This window comes from Hipposideros armiger, unplaced genomic scaffold (genome assembly GCF_001890085.2).
Source record: "Hipposideros armiger isolate ML-2016 unplaced genomic scaffold, ASM189008v1 scaffold_10, whole genome shotgun sequence".
NCBI lineage: Eukaryota > Metazoa > Chordata > Mammalia > Chiroptera > Hipposideridae > Hipposideros > Hipposideros armiger.
Genome location: NW_017731360.1, coordinates 6,619,288 through 6,641,388, shown reverse-complemented (window position 1 = coordinate 6,641,388; position 22,101 = coordinate 6,619,288). Strand labels below are relative to the sequence as shown.

Sequence of the window (22,101 nt, the reverse complement as noted above, 5' to 3'; positions counted from 1 at the left end):
TTGCAGTAATATTACCATGGACACAAGTACAAAACTAAAACATTCCTAAAATATGAAAGAGATAAGAAATTCAAATGGGATTCTAAGAACTTCAATACCTTAACAGAATGAAGTGCAAAACTTCTGCACTCAAACTAAGAAAAACAAAAATACACACTACCACCACTCTTCCTAACTCATAATTTTAAATTCTGTTAACCCCAAAACATAGCCACCTTTCATTACACATTTCATAGAGTACTCCTTGTGAAAGCCAAGAAATTTTAAAGCTAGAAGAAACTTAGACATCAACTATTCTGACCGTAAAAAAAAAAAAAAAGATAATGTTTGGGATCCAGTGAGGTTAAAATGACTTAATAAGATCACACTACTGGGGCGGCCTGTTAGCTCAGTTGGTTAGAGCGCAGCGCTCATAACACTAAGGTTGCCAGTTCGATCCTCACATGGACCAGAGATACACCCTCCACAACTAGATTGGAACAACTACTTGACTTGGAGCTGATGGGTCCGGGAAAAACACACTGTTCTCCAATAAAAAAAAAGAAAAAAAAAAAGACCACACTACTAATTAGACGCAGATCAAGAACAAGAGCCAGGTCTCCTAACTCCCCTTTTTATTTTTCTTTCAATTTTGACTAATGGAGGTACCCACATATTTTTCAAGTCATACTTTTTCATGTAAATCTAACTTTTCTTCAAATATTTGCTTGGAGGTTCATCTGCAACTCTGTGACCTTATAATAAGGGGAGAAAGATTATTAAAGTAACTATTCAAAGAACAATGGTTCGCATGCAGTGCAGAGCAAAACACAAGGAAATTCTAACCTGTTTGAATCCCTTTGGTTTAATGATGTTATCACAGCTAATATGTGTGTCAGCTGAGTAAAGGCACTGAAAGACCTGCATTGTAGTGATGGCCAGGCATAAAAGGTTACAGCTCTTGCATTAAGTTTTCTACCCAGTCTCCACTGTTTGTCTGCTCAGCAAACAGAACAAGCTTTATTCCATCTTATTCCTTCCTCCAAGCTCATTTTGGAGGGACCACTTCCAGGGATAAGGACAATTCATTATTAGATTTTCAATTCTTAACACCATACTGAGATCCCCAGCAAAAGAACTTCTGCCAAATGAAACAGTGTGTTCTATCAATGTTAACAGATACATGATAAAAGCAAGTTTCTGTTCCTTCCCCCACCCCCAAGCATTCAACTACACATCAACAGTTAAATGTTCTTGCATCTGTCAATTCAGATAAACTAATGTTAATTCCTGTGACACCCATAAGAATACAAAGCAAACAGTCTGTAAAAAAAAAATCATAAACAGGGCCGGCCGAGTGGCGCGATGGTTAAGAACTCGCTTGGGATGCCAGAGGGCCCCGGTTCAGATCCCACATATGAGGGCCAGTGACACTGCCCTCTACAGCTAAGATGCTGAACAACAGCTCAACCTGGAGCTGGGCTGCCGTGAGTTGCTGGCGACGGCATAGGCTGCAGCCCCTGCTGCAGTGGGTTGCCATGGGCTACCGTGTGTAGCCAGCAGCCAGCGTGAGCGGCCAGCAGCCGCAGTGAGCGGCCGTCCAGAAGCCGGCGACTGATCTGCCTCGCCTGGGAAGAGCGCAATGATGGTGCCAACTTGGGCCAGTGAAGCAGCGTCCTCCACAACTAGATTGAAGAACAAAACGACAGCAACTTGTCTGTTCCCCTTCCCCCAATTCCCCAGCACTGTTCCCATCCCCCCAATTACCCAATAAAAATCTTTAAAAAAAAAAAAAAATCATAAACAACTTACCACAGCTGGAAAGTACTCAAAACCTAAAGAGCCCTATATTTTAGCATAAACTCAAAACCTGTACAACTTACAAAAAAATGTCTTCTGAAGTTCTCTCTGGCATTAATTCTGCTCTATCTACTTAAATAAGAATTGATTTTAATTTACCAGGTGATGAAGAGGTGGGTTTACTTAACATGTAACAGGGGCCCAATAAAAAATATGCACCCAAATATTCTCTCCACCCTTTACTTTTATCTTTTATAAAACCTAACTTTTAAAATGTTGAATTTAGGACATTTCCATTTCATAGGCAAAGTTTCCATTTTTAACAAAAGAATAAACTTCACTGAAAGATTAGAAAAGAATGGTCTGTGGCAGACAAATCCTTTTCAATTGAGGAGGAGAAGGAAGGGAAAGGACAAAGAGAAAGAAGAATGAAGAAAAGGGGGCTAGAAGAGAGCAAGTAAGCAGAGGAGTATTAAGCTAAGATAGTGCACTGCCAATAAGACTAAGTCAGTAGACCAACTCGGAAGAGGAATATGTTCGACTTTAAATGTCCAGTGTCAGTAACTCTAATGCTAACACCTACCTAGATGAGCATCAAAAACTAAAACACATGAAACAATACAATATGCATTCTTAAGTGGAAAATTATGCAGAGGTCAAAAAGAATAAAACAGATGTATATGAATTGTTATGGAAAGATGGTTAAAAGACACTAATAAGTGAAAATAGCAAGGTATATAACAGTATGAACCGTATATATAGAACTATATGAGTACTGCATATGCTTTCATACCCATGAACTATCTGGAAAGTTACAAAGAGATAAAAATGGTTGCCTGGAGGTGGAGGGAACTGGAAGCTGAAGGCCAGGAGTATGATTTACTTTTGAATTTCCATGTACATGTTACCTTAATTTTTTTTTAATGCTAGGGTGATAAAGAATACTACAATGATTTATAATTTCATTAAGTTCATAACAATGCTATAACCATGGGATTACAAAGAGCCTGAAGAGAGTAGTCCCTCTGTTCCAGACAGCCCTTACCTACACATTTCAGAAAGACGGTTTTCTTTGTTTAAAATACTAAATTAATGAGCAAAATTCAGGTCCTGCTTTGGCAACTGTAATTCTAAGTTCAAATATAAACAGAGAATTCAAGAGTGTGAGAGAACTTTTAACCCAAACTTTTGAAAATCCTGTCAAGCTTTCACATCAAGCTTTCCACTGAGAAATCACCTCTTTCCAAATTAAAGCAAATGATATAATAAACCCTCTAATTTGATGGATTATGCCAATATTCACCAAATTGAAACAGCAAGTTATATATTAATGCACAATAAAGAATTATAGACCTAAGAACATAAAATCTAAAAGCAAAGGTCAAACAAGCATACATTTATTGTGTTACTTTTCTTACCAAAAATTCTACAGGAAGTCATGCAAATTTGAGTCAGCTTGGTCTCTACAAACAGGCAACATGAAAGCATTAATACTGTATATAAAACTAAAATCTTGCAACAATTTTTTCCTAAAACAAATTCATTTCACTTCAACGAAGGCACCTGCATTTCCATTAAAGTATGAATAATATGTCAACAGTAAAGAATTCATTCTCTGAAAAGTCAGACATTTTCCTTGCAATTTTGGCTAAGAATTTATTAATTCAAATATTTATTGGACATATACTATGTGTCACATACTCTTATAGTTGTAGCAAGAGCAGTAAACAAAACAAACAAAAATTCCTGTCAGGATGGATCTTATATTTTAGTAGGCAGAGGACAACAAAACATGCCACTGCTATGGAGAAAAATGCAAAGCAGGGGAATCTGCAGTGTTCCCAATTTTAAATAAGGCTATCAGAAAAGACCTCATTGGAAAAAGTGACATTTTATCCAAGAGCTGGGGGTGTGAGCCAAATAGATACTTGAGGGAACATTCTAAGCAGAGGGATTAACTGTTGCAAAGGTTACGAGGTGGAGCCATGCTTGCAGTATTCTAGAAACAGCAAGAGGCCAGTGCTACTGGAGCAGAGAAGGCAAGGGAATGAATAGGGTCAGAGAAGTAAGATAGCCTTATGGGCCAATGTAAGTATTTGGCTTTTACTCTGAAAAAAATGAGATTTCAAACAAGAGTGACAGTTTATGTTTAAAAATATCACTAGCTACTATGTAGAGATAGATTATATGAGTAGTATGGGAGGAAGCAGAGAGGATCAGATAGGAACCCGTTGCTATAATCCAGGAGACTCAATGGTATAGCCTGGATCCAGGTAAAAGCAATAGAGTGCATAAGATGGGATCAGTTTCAAGATATACTTTGAGGTAGAGCCAAAAGGATTTGTCAACAGACTGGATATGGGTCTGTGGAAAAAAAAAAAGTCAAGGCTCTGGGTAACTAACTGTAAGAACTGAGTAACTAAAAACGTAACAACATTCAGAGACTATTCCAACAAACCATAAAATCTTCACAACCATCAAGGAAGAAAAGTAGAGAAATTCCTCTGTAAAGTACTACTGCATCTACTGCATCTTGACCATTTGAGAGAAAAACTATCTTAAGACTTGTAAACCGGGCTGGCCGAGTGGCTGTTGGTTAAGAGCTCGCTCAAGAGTGCGAGCTCTGAGCAACAGCGGTTCAAGTCCCTGCCCGAGATGAGCTGCAGCTGAGCTGCCAACAGGTGGCAGCATGGATCAGCTAAAAAAAAAAAAAAAAGACTTGTAAACTAAAGAGAACTCAACTTTGCTAATTACCATATTTCCCCATGTATAAGACGCACCCTTTTCCAAAAATCCTGGGGTCTAAAAACCGGGTGCGTCTTATACAGTGGTTGTAGGGGGTTTTTTACTTGCATTTCCCTCTTTTTCACACTTGTCATCTTTGTACTCATTGTTTCATACAGTGCTGAATTAAAGTTAAAAGTGATCCAGTTTGCAAAAGTGAATGGAAATCGTGCTGCTGAATTTAAGTTTGGTCCTCCTCCAACTGAGAAAACAATCCTAGACTGGCTACGGGAAGAAACCATACTGAAAACACCATGGCAGAAGAAGGCCATGAGAGGCAATATATGAAGACAGTGATTCGTCATCAGACACAGATGAGGACAAGCTAATGGTTGGGAGTTTTGACATTGATGAGGAATTGTATGAATTTTATGATGAATAAAACGAGTTCAATGACTTTATGCAATACTTTTTTTTCAAATTTTGGGCCCCAAAATTAAGGTGCGTCTTATACATGGGAGTGTTTTCTACATGGGGAAATACCGTAAACATTCATCTCCTGGTTAACTGGCCTCAAATTGAAATTTTACTTGTCATTCATTACTCCCAACTCATCAGAGCCCTGTAGAAACAACAGTTCTATTCTGTATGCTACTTATCTTTTTGTTCAGCCCTCTACTGTTGCCCTTTATCAAACTAAAATTGAATACAGCTGGCTCCTTGAACTTTGAAAATTCAAATTAATGTTAGTTCTCCTGCCCTACTGACTACAGTCCTGGAAAGTTGATAAAGGAAGAGGTATCCAAGGGCCGGCCGAGCGGCTCAGTTGGTTAAGAGCTCGCTCAAGAGTTTGAGCTCTGAGCAACAGGGTCCCCGGTTTGATTCACGGCCCAAGCTGAGCTGCCGCTGAGCTGCCAACAGGTGGCAGGATGGCTCAGCTAAAAAAAAAAAAAGAAAAGAAAGAGGTATCCATTAAATTCTGCACAAATTAGGATCCAAAATATATGTAAACAAGCTAAAAATAGCAAAATACTTCTTTACTGCTAAAAAAAAGTTTTATAGTTACTCCCTTGGTTATTCCCATTTTTGAACTTCCTCATTTAAGGAGGGAACTTGAGAATCCAGTTCCAGTACAGAAATCAATAATCAGTTCTATAAAAAGACATTATGACATTGATGGTAGGAAAGTATCTTAACATTTCAGAACCAGCAGGAGATCTGCGTGGCTTGCCACTCAGAAAGGAAAGGAAAGCAATTAACCAACAATCACACCTGCTTCTGAGAACAGTGACAGTTATTTACTAAAGTCCTGTGGGCCCTGTTCCCACTCAAATGAAAAGGGAGTGGTTTTCAACTTTGTATGTATCCTGGTGATTAGAAGTAGTTGTCCTTTTCTAATAATTGCTACCTGTACGAGTAACTATAAGACCAAAAAATTGCATCAAATATTTTCATGCCACACTTGAAAATATTTACTTTTCAATTTTGTACTCCATTGTCCCTTTAAAGGCTAACAATTCTCCAGCTAAATCTCATGTCCAAATCGTTATTTTTCTTTTCATTAATAAATTTAAATGGAAGTAACAGCACTACAGCCAATTTTCACTTTTTCTAAAAAATTATTTGAATACCAGCAGTAACATTGAAAGTCCCAACAGCACAATTCTAATATAGGGCATTAATCTTATTGTTTTCAGTGAATCTCTTAAAAATTAAGTTAAATAGCACTATTAAATTGATTCTATTCATTTATACTTTCATTTCCAAGCAAAGGTATCAGGGCTATCCTCTCTATGGACTTTATGTGCGTTTTAAGACTCCCAAGCCTCTTTATTATTAAGTTTAAGCACATTCTTTTTCTAAACAGCTGTGGTAACCTCCTTCATACAATAAGAACTATCTCAAACTCAGCTGCATTCCCATAAAATTAAATCCCAATATTTTTTTTCTTCCTTCCTTCCATCCTTCTTTCTTTAATCTCAAAAGGCTAAGTAATTGTCCTAAAGAACAGTATGTCTTAATCATAATTTCCAACATCACTATACACACATAAACTCAAGAACCACTGAATCAATTATTTAATACAGAAATGCATTTAAGAGTCTGAATTTCAACTGTAATAAAGCAAATTCAGTAGGAAAAATCCAAAAGGACACCTGGATTCACCCTGTCAACACCACTTTGAAATGTTTTCTGAGCTATATCAGGACAGTTAGAATGACTATAACAGCTGCAAGTTCCCTGAGGTTGCAAAATAGATACTTGGGAAAAGGTTATTTGAATCACCTTTCAAAATAACCTACAGCACAGGAGCAGCATGCAAAGCAAAAACTTCCAGGCTATTGTTAGCATTATTTAAAATATATGTTTCAGAGTTTAGCAGTTTATGGGTCAGCTTAACTCTTTCATTTCCCTATTTTGTCAAATGTATCGAACCTATTTAAAGGCCCTGTTCAAGTATCTACCATCAAAAGGGGGGAAGGAAGCTCTTTATGTACAGGATACGGAATAAAAACATTCCAAATTAACATCTTGTCAGCACAAATTCTTTTGTTTGAGCCCCAGAAATTTTTCTGCTGTTAGGGCATTTCAGTCCAAGTTTCCCCTAAAACCGGGTAAGTTACACTTCACTTCCTCTCCTAAACTTGCTTTTTATAAATTACATTATACTTCACAGCCATCTCTCTGTGTACTGAGTATAGTACAAGATAAACAGACAAGAACCCAAATCATAATATTTGGAGCTGCTGGTGGCCTTTTAAAATATACTGTCTACCCACTATTTGCCCAATAAATGGCTTAATGTTTATTTTCACAAAACACAGCATTCAGTCTTTAAAAAACCATACAGTTGTTTCACATTACATGATAATGTGAGGTAAAAATGGTGAAATACCTCAATAATGCCATGTCAAGGGGTAGTCTTTGCTCACTAGCTTAGAACACGGATCCCCTCCTTCTCTTCTCACTTGAAGAATGCAAAATTTAATCTTTTGTCCTCTTCCTCCAAATATTTACTGAGATGAGGGGCAATACACCTCTGAATGATACTAAAATGCAGCACACCCGGTCGTATAAGTATTTGTGTAGCTCTGTATGCACACCACACAAACATTATCCAGAATCAAGATCCTAGATCAATCAATGTGGGTGAAAAAATACTTGATGATGGGCGTTAAAATTTCATAATACTACGATACATACTTTGAAGATACAAAGTAAGCGTAACTAGAATGGAGTAGGATTAAGACTTCTGAGGAAAGGTAAAACTTTATGACAAGACTGGTAGAAACAGTGAAAGGCATGGCAGCATGATTTGGGAAAGGACCTGAGTCTTTGGTTAGATATCTCTAGGGAGGCCTTGATCATGCTGAGCATTTCAGGCCAATTCAAATGCAATAAAAGCTCTCAGGATTTTAAAAGAGTAGTAGTCAGGAAGCAACTCTTGGCTGACTGAGAAAAAACACATACAGTTGACCCTTACACAACACACGGTGAGGGGCACCAACCCCCATATACAGTAAAAAATCTGTGAATAACTTTTGGCTCCCCCAAAATTTAAGTTGTCCCTCGGTATCCACGGGGGATTGGTTCCAGGACACTGACACCACCGACACCACCACCACCATCTGCAGCCTCCGCCACAGATACCAAAATCCTTGAATGTTCAAGTCCCATGTATAAAATGGTTTAGAATATAGATTAATCCATCCAATTGGCCCTCTGCAACCACAGACTCCCAACTATGGATAAAAAATAATACAGGCAATTATTTTTTAAATCCACATATAAGTGGACCCACGCAGTTCAAACCCATGTTGTTCAAGGGTCAACTGTATTGCCACATTGGTGGGCATCTTCTTGATCTACTGAGCAACTCCATAATTACCAATAAGATTCACAAAAATAGTCTCTCAACTTACTAAATCCTGATAGTTGAATTATTTTTCCTAGTAAACAAATGAGTTTAAATTCTACTTGTTGAAAAACTGAATGAACAAGCAAAGTAAACAGAAGTGGTCTCAGAGATATAGAGGAACAACTGATGGCTGCTATTTGGGAGGGGGAGGGGATGAAGGAGAAGGGGAAGGGATTAGACAGCATAAATACGTAACTACAATATTGCCACAGGGACATGAAAGGCAGTTCGAGGAATATAATTAATAATGTTGTAAATATTTTGTAGGGTGTCAGATGGTCACATGTCTTGCTAGGGAGACTGCATCATGAATGGGGTAGAAGCTTGATCACTGCACTGTACACCAGAAGCTGATGTTGTATAATATTGTATGTCAACTAAAAGTGAATATATACACACACACACACACACACACACACACACACACACACACACACACACACACATATATATATAGTCATGGGACGTGGAGTATAGTGTGGGAGTGGAGTCAAGGGAATTGTAATAGATATGTATGATATTGGGGGGATGAGTGGAGCGGCGGATTGGGGGAGGGGGATTGTCACCTCGAGGGGTAAAAAGTATAACTAGTGCACTGTGTTGTACAGCTGAAACTAATTCTAAAAAATGTGCATTTCACAATAATAAATAAATAAATAAATTTTCTACTTGTTGATGACCTCCAAATGAAGATCTCATATCGCACTAAAAAAACAATTCAGAATATAGTCTATGACTTAAATTTGAAGTGCTTTTTATCCAGAAAGATCTAAATTATTTGAATAATTTAAACCAATCACCAAAAGGAAACTTATTTGTAACCACACCTGTGGAAAGAAGAATAATGTCACTAGAATCTATTTTCTCCATCATATCCTTCTCAATTTGCTGACAAATCCTGCTGATGACTCATATCCTTCTGTACTAACCAGTCACTCTGTTCCCTCATGATAGGCTTTTCACCAATAATGGAAAGTAGAAAACACATCAATTTGTTTTGCTACTAAAAGCAGTAAATATCAACATATGTACGTAAATACAATTTACAAGTACTGTAGTGGTACAACTTAGTAAATGTTTCCTGTAAAACAGTGCAAAAAAAAAACTGTTATGTTCAAATCTCAACTAAAACTAAAGGACAACCAGAAGAAAGTAGACCCAATTGTGAATTTGAATTCTTGTCAAATGATACATTAGTATAGAGCCAACATTTTTTACCACTGCAGAAGAAAAAACATAAAGTAATTTATCTGATCTGCTAAAGCAAATATATCATGTGTGCATTTTATGCCAAAAGAATTAACGTTTTCTGAGAAGAATGAAATTTCAACCCAAAAATACTATGAAAGGAATTAAATACACCAATTCTCTAAAGGTAAAGACTGTTCTAATGGTCAAAATATTTTTTTCAAAACAGGCTCAGCTAGCAAAAAAAGGGTCACAAAAAGCTTAATCTTAAAATTCTCTGCAGTTTAAAAAGGCAATGTTGTATAATGTAAATCTATATTCAAATGATGAAATTTAGTTTCTGGGACACTTAAAATAGAGTGGATGCTGTGTTGCAGAACCTATGGGAAAGAAATCAGTGCAGGCAAACAAAACCATTTGTATTAAAGTCACATAAAAACTGTTGGTATAATCTGTCCATTCCCCATAGTCATTTTTCTGGGAAAGATTTTGTGCCCTGTAAATCTATACTGATTGAACAGATAGTGCAGGGAAAACCTCCTTTAAGACATTGGATAAGAAGAGTCATTTTCTCCCCGGGTTCTGGTAACTCCACAGGGTAACTGTGGAAAGTAGAGAGTCTGCAGCGCTGTGCAGCTTCTTGCCTGGAGGTACTAGAGCAGTAACAGTTTCTGGTACAGCCTAGACCTCTAAAACTCTAAGGAACAATAGGTTTACTCACAATATCCACTTGAATTCTACAACAAGCAATCCAGTAAGTGTTCAAGTCCCAAGAGAGTAGCCAGAAAGTCAAACGAGCTGGAGAACGTGGTTCAAAGGATAACTAGAGAAAGTTATCAGACACCTCTATATATATACTAGTTCTGAAGTTGAAAATGGATAAAAAGGTTCTTCTAATAGTCCAGATTATTAGATTCAAATCACCATTTCCCAAAGTAATTATAACTGATGGCACCCACTGTCCATTTAACAAACCAAAGGTACAAAATTATCTGAACTGTAACATCAAGGACGCTTGTTTTTTAGAGAACAATCATCAGTTTCTACATAAACCAACTTGAGTCTTAAGAAAAATCTCAAAGCAACATCCCCAAAAGAGCAAAAAAAGTATGCAAGTACCTGAATCAGTATCCTTAAAAGAAATTTTTTTTCAAGCAAAAAACAGCCTACTTCCTTAACATCAACTTAACACCTACATAGCTCCCTCTAAACTGACTGGAGTTAACTGAGGGGGAGTGGGGATGGGGGAAGTAGCCAGAGATTTAAGCCCCAAGGAAAAAATTTTTTATCCACTACCATTTATTTACTGATGCTCTTTAAATTGGATTCCAAAACCAGGGATTCAAAAAATTGATCTATAAATCAATTTCCTTATCTGTAAAATTGAAAGAATGCCACTTATAGGATTATTATGACCTGTAAATGAGATGATTTACGATTCAGCACCAAGAAAATGATCTTAAGAAGGGAATATTGAGGGCAGGCCGAGTGGTGCGTTGGTTAAGAGCTGGTCTTGGGACGCCAGAGGGCCCCGGTTCGGATCCCACATATGAGGGCCAGTGACACTGCCCTCTACAGCTAAGATGCTGAATAACAGCTCAACCTGGAGCTGGGCTGCAGCCCCTGCTACAGTGGGTTGCCATGGGCTACCGTGTGTAGCCAGCAGCCAGCATGAGTGGCTGTCCAGAAGCCGGAGACTGATCTGCCTCGCCCGAGAAGAGCACAATGATGGTGCCAACTTGGGCCAGTGAAGCAACGTCCTCCACAACTAGACTGAAGAACAAAAAGGACAGCAACTTGTCTGTTCCCCTTCCCCTAATTCCCCAGCTCTGTTCCCATCCCCCAATTCCCCAATAAAAAAATATTTTTAAAAAAAAGGGAATATTGAAACCTAAACATAATGTTGAACTTCACAAGTATTCTAAGACCTCAAGAACTCTACCACTACCCTTCTCAATAAACATAACTAAGTCTACCATGTTAAACTATAGATCCTAATTTTCAGTTGCTCAATTTTCTTAAAGCTCTCCAACTTCTGTGAGTAGTGGTAGCATAGCTGATAGCATAGCACTTGAAGAAATCAACCTAACTTAGATTTCACTCTTCCAAGAGCAACAGCTAAAAATTAATGTATTGCTTCTCTGCATCTTATTTGTGAATGTTTTTTTCTAGAGGCTTCACTAGTTACCAATCCCACATTCCAACAAAAAGTATAGTCAAACCCCATAAAATAAATCTCTACTAAATTTCAACCTTGTGCCTCAAAATCATAGTGTTCTGGTAAGGGGGGAAGAGGGGCAGTAGAAGAGGGTAAAGGGGACTAAAAATCTATGGTGACAGAAGGAGAATTGCCTTTGGGTAAATACACAACGCAATACATAGATGATGTATTATAGAATTGTACACTTGAAACCTATAGAATTTTACTAACCAATGTCACCCCAGTAAACTCAACTTTTAAAACAATCTGTTCTGTAATTACTGCATACAGAAATGCTACCTTTGAAAGACAAATAAAAAGTTAAATCCTAAGAAAAATAATTTGTTTTACCTTGTTCACACAAATGTCTTTTCAAGTAAAACATAAATATGGGGCTTTCAGACTTTTTAAGTTATATGCAACAAGCATTCAAACATTTACTCCTCCCTAGTGCCAACAAAGTTCAATGATGCTGTAAATGGTTTCTGCTTATAAATTTTGTTCATTCAAATTAAATATTACTTGACTGATTCATGGAGGGAGTGGTTTGATTTTTGCTGTTCTGAGTCAGAATATACTGGGTTCAGCAGTTCTAAACAATTTCTCAGTTGTGTAGGTGTCGTAAAATGCTAGCCTTTTCCAGCTACTAAATATAACAAACTGTTGCCTTAGTAGAAAAGTCTTAATGGTAATAATACTTTGAATCTGTATTTCAATTTATATTAACAAAGTGCTTTCTTATCTATTTTCTCGCTTGATCTTCACAATCTGAGGTAAATATCCCACACAGCTGAACCGAAAGACTTTCACAAAGAATAAATTCTAGCTGACTCTTAGCCCCAGTAAATACACTCTTCCTCTTTTTCCAAAAATAAGAAACACAAAAGGCTGCTGAGTTTCTTTAATCAGACTTTCCTTTCCCAGACATATCCCAGGTGCCTCATAAAAACTTTGTCTCAAAGCACACTCCCTGGGGCCCCAGGAGAATTTCAAGACAGAATCTCTACCCACATAAAAGCCTAGCTTAGGTCCCAAAGAGCCTCAAGTCAGCATCTCCTAAATGATCCCCTTGCCTCCAGCCAGTCTTCTGCTTTAACTTTAACATCTCTCATTTGTACAAGCTGCTAGGTCAATGTATGGATAAAATAAAAATACCTCAAAGTGAGACAACCTATTGCGAGGGTAGTAATGGTGTGGTGGAAAAATCAAGGACTCTGGAGTCAGACTAATCTGGGTTTTTAATCCAACTCCAATTCTTATTATCTGTGACCTGGGACAAGTTATTTAACCTCTTTGAGTCTCTTCATCTCATCACTGTTAAGTCAATGCAGGCTCATCACTGTATCACTAGTGCCTGGCAAATAGAAACCACTCAGTATGTGCTGAATAAATACAAATGAGGACACCTACCACTTTTATAGTACTTCTGAGAATTAAAAGAAAGTATAAAGGGCCGGACGAGTGGCTCAGTTGGTTAAGAGCTTGCGCAAGAGTGCGAGCTCTGAGCAACAGCGGTTCAATGACCAGCCCAAGCTAAGTTGCCACTGAGCTGCCAACAGGTAGCAGAATGGCTCAGCTAAAAAAAAAAAAAGAAAGTATAAAAAGCACCTGGTGCATAGTAGGCACTTAATACTAATTAATCCAATCCCCACTGAATAGTAGCAATATTATTTACTGTTTCCAAAAACAGAGAGAATGCTAGCAATTGAGAAAAAGAATGCTCTAAGGAAAATATAATTTCTGACATATCAATGCTTTTGCCTGTGATTCTATTACTACTATCAAAAGGATCACTCTACTCTTTGCTTATCATATTGAAAGAATCCCAACTTCTAAGAGAAGTCCCATCATTAAGGTGTAAAATCCATATCAAGGTACTCTTCATCAAGAACCCCTACTTCTACAACATAATCTGGGAGAAGCCCATGACAATGATTAGTCCATTCACTATCCAATATGAAACAACTTTAAAAATGTCAAAATCACAATACTGGCAAACCACCTCTTCTCACTATCTTCACCAACACAACAGTATGCTGGCAAGTGATTCTGAAGCCTTAATAATGTATCATTCATTCTGTAGCCTTAATTTCCTTTTGCACATTGAAGAAAACATAACTTCATTCACTTCCTGTCTGAAACTACTCTGTAATATAAAGCATGGCAGCAAATAACTACCATATTCTAATCCAGTAGTGGTTGTAGTTTGGTTGACTCCACACGAGCAGAATTTGCTGAATGTCTACAGTGAAGCTAGAACTGCAAGACACTTTATATGTCTCTTGACAAATTCCATGAAATAATAAACTAGCCTATGATTCTTCATCATCAGTGTTACTGGGTTGTCGGAAAGGGCATGAAGTATTTTTTCTGTTTTTCATTGCAAAAATGCTTCATGACTTTTCCAACAACCCAATACTACATCATCATCATCATCATCATCATCATCATCATCATCGGTATTATCTCTTAAGAGCTTTTCTCCAGAAAGGTGGGAAAGAGCCACAATCTAAAAAAAAAAAAATTACTTCAATTTACCGAACAATAAAATACCTTTCACTTGAAAAGCTAGCAGTACTTTACGAAAGAGCCTGTTTCTGAACACTCTAAAGGCAAAAGCCTAGGATCCTGGGCAATAGACAAGTTTTAGTTAGCTCTCATAGCCCCCGACTAAAATGGGATGACAACCATATCCTTGACAAATCCGGAAATTTTAAGTCGATGTCATGAAACAAGGGGAAAATTTTTACCAAAAAAAGCACATCCCTTTTAAAAAAAATCCCAGAAACAGAAGATGATAGTACCACTAGAATATACTCCTATACCCTTTCCTCATGCTTGAACCCAAGAACCCAGGGACTAGGTGCTCATGGAAAGAACTGCCCAACCCAGGACACCAGGATTCCCTACCATCATACACAACCATCAAGGAGAGCCTCCAGGATGCCTGTTCACACACTGGACAGACGTAGGCACACCCTTCCATACTTCCTCCTCTGCCATTCACCTCCCCAACCTCGCTCACATCGCACTCATATTCTCCCCCCACTCTCTCACTCATTCCCAGACACTGCCCCCCACATTCACTCTACTCCTACACTCACTTATATCCTCCCCACACCATCCACACAGATACTGTCCCCACACTCCCACTCCCCCCCACTCTACTGTACACTCACCCCACACTCACACACACTCCTCCATACTGCCCCCAACTCTCCCAGCCACACTTTCTACCCTACTCCCCCCTTCCCGCACCCCACATGAATACTAGCCCTCTCCCCAACTCACACACTCCTTCCGCTTCACACACGTACATTTCCTCCCAACCACACTCAACATTCTCTCTCTCTCACACACACACACACACACACACACACACACACACACACACACACACACACACACACACACACACGATGCCCCCCTTCCTCACCCACCCTCGTTCTCCACGCTTCCTGGCCGCGCTCCCCCCGCCCCGGGCCCCGGCCCGGCCCTCCTTCCGGGGACGTGTCTCGGGCCTGCACTAATGGCTGCGGCGCCTCCCGCCCTCCCTTTCCCCGCGGCCCCGGGAGCCGGCGCGGGGGCCGCCCGGGAACAGCGCACTCACGCTGGCGAGCTGGGGACTGGGCATTGACGTCCGGCGGCGGCGGGAGCGAGGAGGCGCCTCTCTCCTCAGTCACCTCGGCGGCGGCGGCGGCGGCGGTAGCGGTGGCGGCGGCGGCGACGACTCCCCCCCAGCCTCGGCGCGCGACACCCGGCCCGGCCCGGCGGCGGCGGCGCGTGTCCACGAGTCCGTCTTGCTGCTGCTGCTTCGGCCGCCGCTGCGTCTCCTGCTGCCGCCGCTGCCCCCACTGCTGCCGCTGCCCTGTGGCGTCGCCTCGCGCCGTGCCCGGCCGCCGCTGCCACTCCAGCCGCTACCGGACAGACGACGGTTACAACCCAGCCGATTGCGCCGCCGCCACCACCGCTGCGCGCGCAGCCGGAACCAGCTCCCGCCGCCGCCCCTCAGGGGGCGCTGCGGGGCGCGGCGCGCGCGCCTGTCGGCCCGCCCCCCGCGCCCGCTGACTGGCTGGCCGGCCGGCTCTCGGGGCGGTTGGACCCGCCCACTGCTCCCGCGGGGCGCTGACCCAGTGCCCTCCGCGCCTCCCCCGCTTCTCCTCTGCTTTCGTTCCGCTTCGTACTCCTGGCTGCGGAAGCGCGTCCATGTGACTGGGGACCCGGCAGAACGGGGCCTGGAGAGTCGTTCGCTCTCGCGGCCCGCCCATCCGCACCTGGGCTGGGGAGAGGGCCGGAGGCCGCCACGTGACCCGCAAGGTCGAAGGGCTTTTTCCCGCATCCCGGGTTGTGGCGCCTGGGGCCAGATCCTGTTGTGACAGGGCGATGACCGAGCCCTTTGCTCGGGGATTTCCAACTCAGAAGTGAGAACCAGGGCAGCTCAGTTCCTGGCTGCCCTTCCTCGAGGCTCCAAATAAATGGCGTGTGCGTCTGCATTTGCAAAGAATGTTTCTGTGCCTCCCCTCAATTCCCTGCCCCCCGCACGCACTCAGACCTATGAGCCTTCCCTGACAGACCAAAACTCAAACTTGCGGAATGTAGCATCTTAAGCAAGTTATTTTCTCTCTCTCATATTCTCAACTGTTAAATGGAAATAGTTATCAGCTGCCTCATGGGGCTCTTTTCACGTATCAATGATATAACTATGAAAAAAAATGCCTGATGAACAGGAGACCCTGAATTTCAAGGTTTCCAGCCTAATGTCCCCCTTAACCACAGAGAGTGTTTTAGAGATTCCACCATTCTCTCCTGCATTTGGAAGGTGGCCAGAAATTCTTTAATTCTTTGTCAGACCATGGAAAATGTGGTCACCGGTGAATTGGGAGACTGGTCTGGGTCACTGACAGATGGCAACCAGAAAGAGGCCCTGGAGGCTGGCTTGGGACGATGACAGGAGGCTTACCCTTGAGAATTGGTGTGAGGGAGGTGCTCTGTCCTCCCTCTCCACCCTGGAAAGTCCCACCTGCCCAGAACTAGCACCTGTCTACTAGCCCTTTGGGCTGCCTCTCCTCCAACCCCCTCACCACCGCACACCTATTTATCAGGCCCTGTGGAGAGAAGCAATGGTCAGTAGTCATCATGAGGCCTTCCCCACGTGGTAAACCTGAGGCATTGCTCCTGACCAGAAGGCTTCCATTAGAGCTTAGCAGTAAAAAGAAAGGTCTTATGACTCAGCCACATCAAGACACAGCACAGAACCCAAAATGTTCACCACCAGCAGGTGGCCTAGGAGGGGGTATTCCAGGGCAAGGCTGGCTGGCAGGGCAGTGTGGGAGTTGAGAGGCCTTGAAGCAAGAGGGACTGAAGATCAGACTTGCTGCCTGCCCTTGGGTGGGGAGCACAGGCTCAGTTGCAGCTTGCATTCTACCTGCCTCCAGCAGGCAGCATTTTCCACTTCCTCCAAGCACAGACTTGAAACAGAGAACTATCTGCTCTGCAGAACTTTTGCTGAGTCTCCTGGTTATTGATCCTTCCGCTAAAGCCTCAAAACACCTTATGCAATCCCCTATCATTGCATTTATCACATTGTACTGTTTTCATGATTCTCCCCTACTTAGACTGACCTACTTGGTGTAGTCTAGTAGATTGTTGAACAAATGACTGAATCTTCCCTCCATCTAACTCTCAGCCTGGCCCTAAAATGTGAGTAAATAATATGGTAACAACATAAGGATAACAATAATGGCTACCATAATGACTACCATTTATAAAGCATCTCTCTATTCTAAGCGGTGGGCAAAGTGTTTTTAAATACATTGTGAAGGGCCGGCCGAGTGGCTCAATTGGTTAAGAGTTGGCTTGGGAGCATGAGCTCTGAGCAGCAGGGCCGCCGGTTCAGTTTCCACATGGGCCAGTGACGCTGCGCCCTCTACAGCTAAAATTGTGAACAACAACTCTACCTGAAGTTGGGCTGCTGTGAGTGGCTGGCGATGGCGTAGCCTGCAGTGGGCTGCCTCGAGCCTCTGTGAGCAGCTGTGAGTGGCTGTCCAATGGCCAGCAACCGACTTCCTCAGCCAGGAAGAGCACAATAATCATAATACCAACATGGGCCAGTGACACGGTGTCCTCCACAACCAGACTGAAGAAGAAGAAAGGACAGCAACTTGTCTGTTTCCCCCCCAATTCCCCAATAAAATATTTTTTTAATAAATAAATACGTTATCAAGTTTATGCTTCAGAATAACGCTATGAGGAAGGTATTATTGTCCTCATTTTTTTTTTAAGATTTTCTTGGGGAATTGGGGGGAGGGGAACAGACAAGTTGCTGTCCCCTTGTTCTTTAGTCCAGTTGTGTAGGACACCCGCCCCACTGGCCCACATTGGTATCATCATCACACTCTTCCCAGGTGAGGCAGATCGGTCACTGGACTCTGGACAGCCGCCCATCATGGCTCTCGGCAGCTCACACTGGCTGCCGACCACACGTGATAGCTTATGGCAGCCCACTGCAGCAGAGGCTGCAGCCTACGCAGTCGTCGGCGACACACGGCAGCCCAGCTCCAGGTCGAGCTGCCGTTCACCATCTTAGCTGTAGAGGGCAATATCACTGGCCCTCATGTGGGATCTGAACCAGAGCCCTGGCACTCAGAGCTGGCATCGCAAGCCAGCCCCTAACCAATGCGCCACTCGGCAGGCCCTATTATCCTACTTTTTAAAGGGATTGGAGGCTCAGAAAGATGAAATGCTAGAAACAGAATTCAGCCCAGGTGTCTGCCTCTGAAGCCCAAATAGTTATCATGTTAGTCCCTGACTCCAGTCAATAACTGGTACCCCTCAGATTAACCTGGAATCCCTTCTGAGATGTTAGAAACAACCCCCTCTAATAGCAGAAGTCCCAAGACCATGGCACCACCAACTCCCCACATACCAGGACAGCAAGGAAATGCTCTAACCCCTGACATGAATGACCTCATCCAAATGGTTTCCCAAGGAAGGCTGCACACCTCAAACAGATCAGGAACTGGGCTGCAGGCGCCTTAATACAGCATGAACCACCTTTGGCAGTGAGTGTTACATATAATAAGTACCCTGAGTTTATCCAGTGTCTTTGCTGAAGCATTCCAAGTGCCATTAGCTTATTAATCCTCTCAGTGCCCACGTGAGGCAAAGCTGGCTGGTATTCCTGACTGATTTCATAGAATGTTAGCTCCTTGAGAGCAGGAGTGTGTGGGCCTGCCACACATGGAAGTTAGAGAAAGAAGTAATGGTTCTGTGACAAAGAAACCGAAATCCTTGGAGAAGTGGTTTTAGACAGAGGTAGGGACACAACCCAGTTGCCTGATTCCCACCCTGGGATGCTAGACTGTTTCATCTGGTATCTTCGCATTGCCATTTAGTTGCTGTGTAACCTTGGAAAGTTACTTCATATAGTCTCAATTTCCCCATCTGCAAAATGGAAAAGGTAACAGTACTTAGCTCATAAGGTAGTTTTGGTTATTACAGGAGTTAGTGTATATATAATTCAGATAGTACCACACTGGATACAGAGTGTTTGATATGTTAGCTATTAATACAATTATTAGAAGGCTACTTGGCACGGTGGAATGAATAAATGGCACCAGCTTTGCTACTACTAGCTCTATAGAGTTTATTTCAAAATTGCAGGCTCTGCTACTTACTATTAGTTTAGTGACCTTGGACAGATGGCTTGACCTCATTAATGAACCTCTATCCTCATCTGTGAAATAGGATTTCTCTGAAATGAAGATCTTGAAAGTGCTTTGTAAACTGTCAAGCACTATACAAACCTTAACTGTGGTTTTGTACTATGACTATGCAGGAATCGGTGATCACATCTATCTCAAGGGGGTGTTGTGAAAAAATTAGATCATTAAAGACAATATATTTAAAGTGCCTAGAACAGTGGGAGGTGATCTATATATGTTACTTCTCTACGCCCTAATAAATGTTGCCTTTCAATGCCCTAAAGTAAAGGAAGCCGCAGGGTGTGGCGGGAAATTTATGGAACCAGTAGAGCTGGGATTATTCCTGGCTCTGCCACTGTGTGACCTTGGGCAAGTTACCTAACATCTCTGAGCTTTCAGATTCCTTGCCTCTAACATGAGATAAGGTATGCCTACATTGCAAAGTTTTAAGAAGATAAGAATGACCCATCACAGACCCTGCCTCACAAGTAGGGGCTTGCTCTCTAAGTGGGAGCCACTCATCTAAAGGACCCAGTTGGAAGCAACGACCAAAATTCCCCAACCCCATGCCAAATGGGGTCATGAACTGCAAAATAAGCGATCCAGGCTCTAAGAAGTTCAGCTGGGCTTAGGAGGGTCCTGCCCAGCTCTGCTTAGCTTGCCTGGACCCTGCCAGTGAACTGGTTGGGAGAAGACCATGAGAGGACCCAACCCTCCCAAAGTGATAGCCGGGGAGGAGAAGGCAGAGTGGAGGAAGGAATGTACTGATTCACCGCCCCACCCATCCCCTGCCTCTAATCTCTCTTCCGGAATTTTACAGCCCTCTTTTACTGGGACAGAGGCGGAGGGAGCAGGGCGCGGGTTAGCGCCGCGCCGGCTGCAGGAACCCCTCCCTTTCCCTCCACCCTGGCCAATCGTCTTCTGCAGGAAACCCCTGGAGTCCCGCGCACACCCCGGCAGTCTGCTCCCAGTGGCATCCTCCCTGCGTGCTGCTGTGGGGAACTCAGTGGGGAGGGGGAGAAGCTGTGAATTCTGGGCTTGAAGTTTCGTTCTTGGGGTGGGGCCGTGGGCGGAGAGTTCCCTCTCCTCCTGCGTGGTCCAAGCTGGAAAGCTGCGGCTGAATATCGGCTTGGGCCTCAGTGCACTCGGAAGGCCGCGACCTCATTCTAGATCCTTCCCGCGGCCAATCAGCTATCAGGATCCATCTCCACCGTTTTCAGGTGTAGCTGGATTTCAACCAGAAATCCAGAAAGAAAACGACTTCAGGAACTGGCAGCGAGGGAGAGCGAAAAATTAAGAAACACGGCTCAACGTCCTTATTTTATCTTAGTAAAGATGAGGCAACTGAGGCCCGGAGAGTGCGTAGGGATCTGCTCAAGGTGGCCCTGGGAATCAGCTGCAGACTACAGGCCAGTATTTGAATCTCTGGTGCTGCCTTTTCTGTTGGGTTGATTCACAGGATTCTTGGATACCTCGAGACTTAGTTTCCCTGTTTGGCAGTTGGAAAATATCGAAGAATTTATTTGTAACTGAAACGAGCTGTTGGAAGTGAAGCAGCAACTTTCCGTCCACAACGAAGGGACTAGGAGGCAATGATGTTCACAGCTAACATTTATTGAGGACAATTGTTCTAAGCACTTTATTAACTAATTTTCACAATAACCCTAGAAGGTGGGAATTATCCTTATTTTACATATGGGAAAACAGATGACTAACAGTGAAGCCAGTTAAGCGAACTTGACCAAGGTCACCCAGACAGCATATGACAGAGTCAGGATTTGAACCCAGGGAGTATTTGTCCAGGGCCCCACACCCTCAACCACTATGCCCTCTGCTTCTGGAATGAGAATGTGGTTACAATCTACTTACATTCTGGATGTTGGCTTAACAGTGTAAGCTCTTTTCGTTATGGCAACCTGTTTCAGAGTGACTTAGATTATCTGTGTGTGTGTATAAATGTTTAATATATGCTCTCTGCCTGTGATAGTGTTTCTACACACTGAGACATCAAAGGACCAGGTTAAAAGGGGCAATCAAGGTCATATTGTGAAATTGAGAGCACTCCTTCCCCACTGGTGCACAGTTGTCTTAATTCTATCAGGTGCTATGGCCAGAATCTTGACTTTCCCTCCACAGTGGGTCCCATTTACCTAGTAGTAATCTCGAGTACCCCTCTCAACACCAACAATCCTAACTTAACTACTACTATGTTTTTCAAGGATAAAGAGGTTGCCATGGGACCGACCAAGTGGAGCGTTGGTTAAGAGTTGGCTTGGGATGCCAGCTCTGAGCAGCAGGGCCCCAGTTCAGATCCCACATGAGGGCCACTGATGCTGCGCCCTCTACAGGTAAGATGGTGAACAACAGCTTGACCAGGAGCTGTGCTGCTGTGAGTCCCCTGCGATGGTGTAGGCTGCAGTGGGGCTGGCCCGCAGCTGGCATGAGCTTTTGTGAGCCGCTGTGAGCAGCCCGTCCAATGGCCGGCGAGCAACTGCCTCACCCGGGAAGAGTGCAATGATAATACCAACATGGGCCAGTGAAGCGACGTCCTCCACAACTAGACTGAAGAACAAAAGGACAGCAACTTG

At 42.6% G+C, this 22,101-nt stretch overlaps 1 protein-coding gene across 3 annotated transcripts in view; it reads right to left on the bottom strand.

The window, feature by feature from the left end:
• Positions 1 to 15,785, bottom strand: part of PTP4A2 (protein tyrosine phosphatase 4A2) — a 29,212-nt gene extending 13,427 nt beyond the window's left edge. For all 3 annotated transcript variants that reach the window (XM_019659790.1, XM_019659808.1, XM_019659799.1), the window contains exon 1: positions 15,421 to 15,785. The gene's annotated coding sequence lies outside the window, so the exon portion shown is untranslated. The remainder of the gene's footprint in view (positions 1 to 15,420) is intronic.
• Between the last annotated feature and the right edge of the window lie 6,316 nt (positions 15,786 to 22,101).